Below are 9,479 nucleotides of genomic sequence, written 5' to 3' on the forward strand. Positions count from 1 at the left end.
CATCAATCCACTGCGCTGATGTACCCGTGGTTTATAACGTGTAGTTTCAAATACTGACACAGAGACTTTGCACATCTTGTACTGGCGTTCTATACACAAGAGCTTTCAAATGTCCACACGAATAAAAGTCCAGCGGACTTAGGTCCGGAGAGCGTGGAGGCCAGGCAGTTGATCCATATCTACCGATCCAACCGTCACCGAATCTATTATTTAGAAGCAGACGGAGATTAACACTAAAATGAGAATGTGCTCAATCGTGTTTTGTCGCACAGCTAAAGGCACATCTGCTCACAGATGAGGTACAACATTCGGTACAAAATTATGATAACATACAGTCACCAACAATGCCGGCCAAAACACTGACAGAAAGCTGCGCGGGGTAGCTGCGCGGTCTGGGGCGCCTTGCCACGGTTCGCGTGGCTCCTCCCCTCGGTGGTTCGAGTCCTCCCTCGGGCATGAGTGTGTGTTTTGTCCCTAGCGTAGGTTAGATTAAGTAGTGAGTAAGCCTAGGGACCAATGACCTCAGCAGTTTGATCCCATAGGAACTTACCACCACTGACTGATGATATTTGTTGATGACTTGCTTGAACAGTTACGTAAGGATTGACGTCTGTTGATACATGCCGATTATGTGTTTCCTATCATTAATGAGGTGGAGAGAATGTGCTGCAACACGAAAACAAAGTTTTTCCAGACCCAAAAAACAATTACATTTCTTTGTATACGTGTGGAAAATGTATCCTGCAATTTGTGCCATAAATTTTTGTTACATCCTATACATATTGCGGCACCCAACAATGGGAAATTGTAGGACAGTAAAGGATCTTGAAATCTAAGACTGACAGTAACAGATTTTTATGTGCTCTCAGTGAATGACATCATTCACATAAAGTGAGCACAGAACAAAGCCCTCTAAAGTTCAAATCAAATATCAAAATGGCACAAATTGTACAGAAGACTCTGCAGAAAAAACGCAAGAAGACTTCCTCATCTTGGCAGCTCTTGAAGTCATTGTTAATGAAGGAGGCCACAAATTAAAGCCAACTACGTAACAAAGTTGCTGAGCTGCTCAGAATATGGGTCAGTCTGTCGCAATTGCGACACTTACATTTCCCCAAAAGTCAGCTAGCATGTATTGATCAGCACCAGACAGCGGTCGGGAGACGTGTTACCCAGAATGTTAGTTCAAAGCCCTCAAGTGATGATTTTAAAAAAATAAAAATAAACAAATAAAAATAACCAAAGACACGCCATGGGGGGGACCAGTCAACTTTTCTTTTTGGAGTGAAAGCAACCGACGTTCCCACACTGTTCGGGTGGCGCCACGGCGTCCAGTCATTTCATGTACGTACAGGTGAACGGCGTCCTTTGCCCTGAGTCAGGATGGGCGCCGGCTCTGCCAACAAGAGCACAGAGCAACTGCAGCCCAGTTTCCGCGAAAACTGCACACCTCTCTGTGGAAGCGCTTGTCCTTTCTAATGATACTCACTAATTGGTTCCTGCCGACAAACAGGAACTGAGGCCACACAGGAAGTACACCTTTCTAGTGAAATAAATTTGCTTCCCAGACATACGCATCCAGTACACCCAACGAAATAATCACGAAATTATGTCAGAAAGTGAAAGAATAAAGCACAGTTTCTCACACTGGACTTTGCCGCACTTAAATACATTATTCGTAAAAAACAAATGAAATACCAATAATTAGCTCTACAATAGATACTAATCGCCCACCATATAAATGACTTGCCTAGAGCCATCTGATTAACGGCTTAAACGACATCCTTATTTTCCTTTCACACTTCTCAGACACATGGTGGATTGAGTGTTGACAATACATTAAGGTAATTTAAACTTTTTTCAGTTGTACGATCAATAGTATTTTTGATATCTTAGTTTGCAGTGTTCATCTGTATGGCTAATTTTGGAAGTTATTCGAATTCTTCCACGATTTATACTTCTGAAAACCTTACATAGGTTCTTAAATTTTCCTGATGTACTTGACAAGTGATCCTGTGGTTGTTGCGTTGCATATTCCAGTCAAGTTGTTATCCCCACTATGCGAAATATCTCAATCCAAGTTCCATCGTTTATATGTATCCTTATAAACGTTATTTTTTACCCCTTTACTTTTTGGAATTACCGTTCATAATCATGAATATAACACCTGATAACTGACCCTAATTGAGTAACATAAAAACCACCGCAAAATGAACGGCATCCACTGTCTCAGGGAAATAATCCAGGCTGAAGGCAGCTATCCATAGATCAAACACTCTCACTGAGGAGAATGAACGTATTTCTTCCGCCTTTATCTATCACTTTGGATACTATGATGAAAGTGTCGACATGCGCACAACGACAAACGTTTGCTCTATTACTTTTACTTATTCCTACTACTATTATTTCCACAGTTATTATTATCATTACTATTATATTATGGCTGTTTTAAATATTTAATATAAAACTATGAGAACTGTACAGTAAGAAATAAAAAATTAATACATTCGCAGGACAAACCTTGACACCTTTCCTATTCTTTGCCCATTAGCAAAATTTGTTAAATATTGTAAATTCTTGTACTATACGTCTATTACGTCCTATTTTTAGTTTCAATGTTATTTTCAGTTTCGTAATGTGGTTCAAATGGCTCTGAGCACTATGGGACTTAACATCTGAGGTCATCAGTCCCCTAGAACTTATAACTACTTAAACCTAACTAACCTAAGGACATCACACACAGCCATGTCCGAGGTAGGATTCGAACCTGCGACCGTAGCGGTCGCGGGGTTCCAGACTGATGCGCCTAGAACCGCTCGGCCACACCGGCCGGCTTTCGTACTGTGTAATCCATGTCTGAGTATTCTGTTTTATTGTCTTTCAGTAAGTCCTATATATCTTATCAAACAGTCTTAGAAATTCAGTCACTGACACAGGTTTCCGGTAAAAAACATCCAATAAATAAATAATCATGGACTCACTTGTGATGTTCACCCCCCCCCCCCCCCCTCCTCCGTGAAACATGGACCTTGCCGTTGGTGGGGAGGCTTGCGTGCCTCAGCGATACAGATAGCCGTACCGTACGTGCAACCACAACGGAGGGGTATCTGTTGAATCTGTTGAGAGGCCAGACAAACGCGTGCTTCCTGAAGAGGGGCAGCAGCCTTTTCAGTAGTTGCAGGGGCAACAGTCTGGATGATTGACTGTTCTGGCCTTCTAACAATAACCAAAACGGCCTTGCTGTGCTGGTACTGCGAACGGCTGAAAGCAAGGGGAAACTACGGCCGTAATTTTTCCCGAGGGCATGCAGCTTTACTGTATGGTTAAATGATGATGGCGTCCTCTTGGGTAAAATATTCCGGAGGTAAAATAGTCCCCCATTGGGATATCCGGGCGGGGACTACTCAGGAGGACGTCGTCATCAGGAGAAAGAAAACTGGCGTTCTACGAATCGGAGCGTGGAATGTCAGGTACCTTAATCGGGCAGGTAGGTTAGAAAATTTAAAAAGGGAAATGGATAGGTTAAAGTTAGATATAGTGGGAATAAGTGAAGTTCGAACAACAAGACTTTTGGTTAGGCGAACACAGGACTATAAATACAAAATCAAATAGGGGTAATGCAGGAGTAGGTTTAATAATGAATAAAAAAATAGGAGTGCGGGTAAGCTACTACGAACAGCATAGTGAACGCATTATTGTGGCCTAGATAGACACGAAGCCCACGCCTACTACAGTAGTACAAGTTTATATGCCGACTAGCTCTGCAGATGACGAAGAAATTGAAGAAATGTATAATGAAATCAAAGAAATTATTAAGATAGTGAAGGGAGAAGAAAATTTAATAGTCATGGGTGACTGGAATTCGGTAGTAGGAAAAGGGAGAGGAGGAAACATAGTAGGTGAATATGGAGTGGGGCTAAGAAATGAAAGAGGAAGGCGCTTGGTAGAATTTTGCACAGAGCACAACTTAATCATAGCTAACACATGGTTCAAGAATCATAAAAGAAGGCAGTATACATGGAAGAAGCCTGGAGATACTGACAGGTTTCAGATAGATTATCTAATGGTAAGACAGAGATTTAGGAACAAGATTTTAAATTGTAGGACATTTCCAAGGGGCAGATGTGGACTATCTATTGGTTATGAACTCTAGACTAAAACTGAAGAAACTGCAAAAAGGTAGGAATTTAAGGAGATGGGACCTGAATAAACCAGAGGTTGTACAGAGTTTCAGGGAGAGCATAAGGGAACAATTGACAAGAATGGGGGAAAGAAATACAGTAGAAGAAGAATGGGTAGCTTTGAGGGATGAAGTAGTGAAGGCTGCAGAGGATCAATTAGGTAAAAAGACGAGGGCTAGCAGTAATCCTTGGGTAATAGAAGAAATATTGAATTTAATTGATGAAAGGAGAAAATATAAAAATGCGGTAAATGAAGCAGGCACAAAGCAATACAAAAGTCTCAAAAATGAGATCGACAGGAAGTGCAAAATGGCTAAGTGGGGATGGATAGAGGACAAATGTAAGGATGTAGAAGCTTATCTCACTAGGGTTAAGATAGATACAGCCTACAGGAAAATTAAAGAGATCTTTCGAGAATAGAGAACCACTTGTATGAATATCAAGAGCTCAGATGGAAACCCAGTTCCAAGCAAAGAAGGGAAAGCAGAAAGGTGGAAGGAGTATATAGAGGGTCTATACAAGGGCGATGTACTTGAGGACAATATCATGGAAATAGGAGATGAATTAGATGAAGATGAAATGGGAGATATGATACTGGTGAAGAGTTTGACAGAGCACTGAAAGACCTGAGTCGAAACAAGGCCCCGGGAGTAGACAACATTCCATTAGAACTACTGACGGCCTTGGGAGAGCCAGTCCTGACAAAACTCTACCATCTGGTGAGCAAGAAGTATGAGACAGGTGAAATACCCTCAGACTTCAAGAACAATATAATAATTCCGATCGCAAAGAAAGCAGGTGTTGACAGATGCGAAAATTACCGAACAATCAGTTTAATAAGCCACAGCTGCAAAATACTAACGCGAATTCGTTACAGACGAATTGAAAAACCAGTAGAAGCCGACCTCGGGGAAGATCAGTTTGGATTCCGTAGAAATGTTGGAACACGTGAGGCAATACTGACCCTAAGACTTATCTTAGAAGCTAGATTAAGGAAAGGCAAACCTACGTTTCTAGCATTTGTAGACTTAGAGAAAGCTTTTGACAATGTTGACTGGAATACTCTCTTTCAAATTCTGAAGGTGGCAGGGGTAAAATACAGGGAGCGAAAGGGTATTTGCAATTTTTACAGAAACCAGATAGCAGTTATAAGAGTCGAGGGACATGAAAGGGAAGCAGTGGTTGGGAAGGGAGTGAGACGGGGTTGTAGCCTTTCCCCGATGTTATTCAATCTGTATATTGAGCAAGCAGCGAAGGAAACAAAAGAAAAATTTGGAGTAGGTATTAAAATCCATGGAGAAGAAATAAAAACTTTGAGGTTTGCCGATGACATTGTAATTCTGTCAGGGACAGCAAAGGACTTGGAAGAGCAGTTGAACGGAATGGATAGTGTCTTGAAGGGAGGATATAAGATGAACATCAACAAAAGCAAAACGAGGATAATGGAATGCAGTCGAATTAAGTCGGGTGATGCTGAGGGAATTAGATTAGGAAATGAAACACTTAAAGTAATAAAGGAGTTTTGCTATTTGGGGAGCAAAATAAGTGATGATGGTCGAAGTAGAGAGGATATAAAATGTAGACTGGCAATGGCAAGGAAAACGTTTCTGAAGAAGAGAAATTTGTTAACATCGAGTATAGATTTAAGTGCCAGGAAGTCGTTTCTGAAAGTATTTGTATGGAGTGTAGCCATGTATGGAAGTGAAACAAGGACGATAAATAGTTTGGATAAGAAGAGAATAGAAGCTTTCGAAACGTAGAGAGCGTATAAAATGTAGACTGGGAATGGCAAGGAAAGCGTTTCTGAAGAAGAGAAATTTGTTAACATCGAGTATAGATTTAAGTGTCAGGAAGTCGTTTCTGAAAATATTTGTATGGAGCCTACGCACACACGGACGATAAATAGTTTGGACAAGAAGAGAATAGAAGCTTTTGAAATGTGGTGCTACAGAAGAATGCTGAAGATTAGGTGGGTAGATCACATAACTAATGAGGAGGTATTGAATAGAATTGGGGAGAAGAGGAGTTTGTGACACAACTTGACTAGAAGAAGGGATCGGTTGGTAGGACATGTTCTGAGGCATCAAGGGATCACCCATTTAGTATTGGAGGGCAGCGTGGAGGGTAAAAATCGTAGAGGGAGACCAAGAGATGAATACACTAAGCAGATTCAGAAGGATGTAGGCTGCAGTAGGTACTGGGAGATGAAGCAGCTTGCACAGGATAGAATAGAATGGAGAGCTGCATCAAACCAGTCTCAGGACTGAAGACCACAACAACAACATCTATGTTCACCTATAAGTTCTGTCAGCTGTCAAGACTGGATGATTTGCTTTGGATCCTAAAACGCGAATTCATTGCATTTACAGGATGATTGGGTTCGATATTAGGTGCGGTTCTTCGGCTGAATTCTAAAGTTATTATCAGGAACAGAAACATGGATGTTTTACATTTCGCTCTCTTGGGCTCTTCACGTTCTGTATCGCGCGTAAAGCTCAGCTTTGATCAGCTATTAACAGTTTGCATTAGGCCTACTCCTCGAGCTTCTAACGTTTGATTTGAGAACACGTACGTATTTCAATGATGCCTTGAAAACATGGTATCACCAGAAAAACCTCTCGACTTAAGCTTTTGAAGCCGTTCTCAGAATTCCAATTGTTAGTCCTCTAGGAAATACTTTCATTCGTAGGGTTCATACTTGATATGGAAGAATATCTGGACTTTCGCTCTTTTTTTTTTTCAAAAGAAAGTGGCTACAGAAATGTTAATAAGGTCCACAGAAAATATATTGTAAACTATTGTAGACTTATTGTGGGGTGTTTCAACATATTATAAACAGTTGTAAAATTTTGACTTGAGAACTAAATAAAGATACTTATAGTATAAAAATGAAACTAAAATCTAAACTCCTCCCGAACGGGTCAAGAAGGCCCAACTGTACTGACCGGCCGTCGTGTCATCCTCAAGTCATACGAGTCACTGGATGCGGATATGGAGGGGCATGTGGTCAGCACATCGCTCTGCCGGCCGTATGTCAGTTACCGAGACCGGAGCCGCTACTTCTCAATCAAGTAGTTCCTCGGTTTACTTCACAAGGACTGAGTGCACCCCGCTTGCCAACAGCACTCGGCAGACTGGATGGTCACCCATCCGAGTGCTAGCCTAGTCCGGCAGCGCTTAACTTCGGTGATCTGACGGGAACCGGTGTTACCACTGCGGCAAGGCCGTTGGCAGTATAAAAATGAATACAAACGTAAAACCATTTAAATGTGAGATAATTAACTTTTACAACTGTTTTTCTTCTGTGAAAATCGGGTAAACGTCATTTAAAGAAGAGTGTGTAATGTTAAATTCTTCCTTTTGAATATCTGGCACAGTTATCATCAGAATAAAATGAGAAATTAGAGCATGCACTGAGTCCTACAGTTACTTTGCCCTCGATTCATTCGCAAATGGATAGGACAGGGTGTCGTTACTAGTAGTGCAAAGTACCTACTGCCATGCAGTCTGTAGTGGCTTGCGGAGTATATATGTCGATGTAGACCTACAGCCAGCAGTGTTAGCATACGAGGAATCTAAGAGCCAGAACATACTTTTAAGGCTTTAATACGCTCCTCTAATCTTGGACATAACTGGTCATGAGGAAACGCGCAACATATTTTGAGAAAGACTGCCCACACGGGAAGGATAAAAATAGGGTTAACGAGGGCTCCGCGGAAATATACTGAAAAAAAAAATCACAACACCGTAAAGAAGTTTCTACATCTGAAGATGATGTGTACTCAAATTTCGCGCCAGTCGCATACGAGTAGCGTTAACAGGGCTACTAAGAGGATGCAAATCATGTTTGCTTCAAATACACGCTCGAACGGTAGTGAGCATTAGTTCAAAAAATGGTTCAAATGGCTCTGAGCACTATGGGGCTTAACATCAGAGGTCATCAGTCCCCTTGAACTTAGAATTACTTAAACCTAACTAACCTAAGGACATCACACACATGCATGCCCGAGGCAGGATTCGAACCTGCGACCCTAGCAGTCGCGCGGTTCCGGACTGAAGCGCCTAGAACCGCTCGGCCACGGTGGCCGGCGTTGTTTTAAGAATCATATCTAGGACACTACTAAACTGCTCGACCCCCTTATTGGATTTATCGGCTTTGTGTGCGTGTATGCGTATTACACTGAAGTTGTCGTTCTGTGAACTGTACCAAAACAATCTGTTGAGGGAGTCATACTAACTGTACAATTTATTTACGTCTATGTTTCGTTTTACAAATATACTTACTTTGCACCTATGATGCAAATCATTAGTTCCGGTGTAATGAAATGTGCTGCCCTGAAAGTGAGTCTCCCTTGTTCTGTCACTGGGTCTCGCTGTTGCCATGTACGTCTATGCCCAGTCGTGTCATTTCCTTAATAATGTAGCCAAATTTACCTGCTCATAACATATTTTGTGCATTCAAAGCAGCTAATTGGTAACGAAACACAGGGATTCTCAGCACCTTCCGATCATTGACGGCTTGCCGTGGACTAGAAGTTACCTTTGAGACTGGACGTAGTATGTTGACGCTAGTCAAGAATTTCTTTAAGGCGACATAGACGCTATTATTCTCACTGACTTTTAACGAGGTCGTCTAATAGGGCTACGAGAAATTACATGTTCCTTCTGCGATATTGCAGAAATACTTGGCAGGAATTTAGTTACAGTACATTATTACTGGCAGCGGTGGTGACGACAATGTACGGTTGCAAGAAGACTAGGCTGCGGACGGCCACGTGAGACTACCGAGGAGGAAGACAATGGGTTTCGGGGTAGTTTGAATCAGCAGCAGTTTGAAGAGTTGTTGGCACCACAGTGACACAGCGAACTATTACAAGTCGGGTACTAGGACAGCTCCGAGCTAGACGCCCTGTAGCGTGCGCTCCGCTGACCTCAAACCACCGCCATTTGCGACTTCAATGGTGTCAAGCGAGAGGGCATTAGAGGGCAGGGCGGAGGTCTGTTGTGTTTTCTGCTTAAAGCTGGTTCTGCCTAGGTGCCAGCGGCGGCCGCACCCTGACTGCAAATTTGTACGTCAATCTGCTGATTCGACCTGTTGAGCTGACATTCATGAACAACAAATTTTTGGAAATTTGTGGTAAGATCTTACGCGACCCAAACTTACTCACTACTTAATCTAGCTTAAACTAACTTAGGCTAAGGACAACACACACACCCACGCCCGAGGGAGAACTCGAACCTCCGACGGGGGGAGCCGCGCGGACCGTGACAAGACGCCTGAGACCGCACGGCTATGAA

The 9,479-nt window shown here is 42.3% G+C and overlaps 1 pseudogene; it reads right to left on the reverse strand.

Annotated features, from left to right (window-relative positions):
* Positions 1-7,295: 7,295 nt before the first annotated feature.
* LOC126426702 (5S ribosomal RNA) lies at positions 7,296-7,413 on the reverse strand (annotated as a pseudogene).
* Positions 7,414-9,479: the final 2,066 nt, after the last annotated feature.

Source organism: Schistocerca serialis, chromosome 1 (genome assembly GCF_023864345.2).
Source record: "Schistocerca serialis cubense isolate TAMUIC-IGC-003099 chromosome 1, iqSchSeri2.2, whole genome shotgun sequence".
Lineage (NCBI taxonomy): Eukaryota > Metazoa > Arthropoda > Insecta > Orthoptera > Acrididae > Schistocerca > Schistocerca serialis.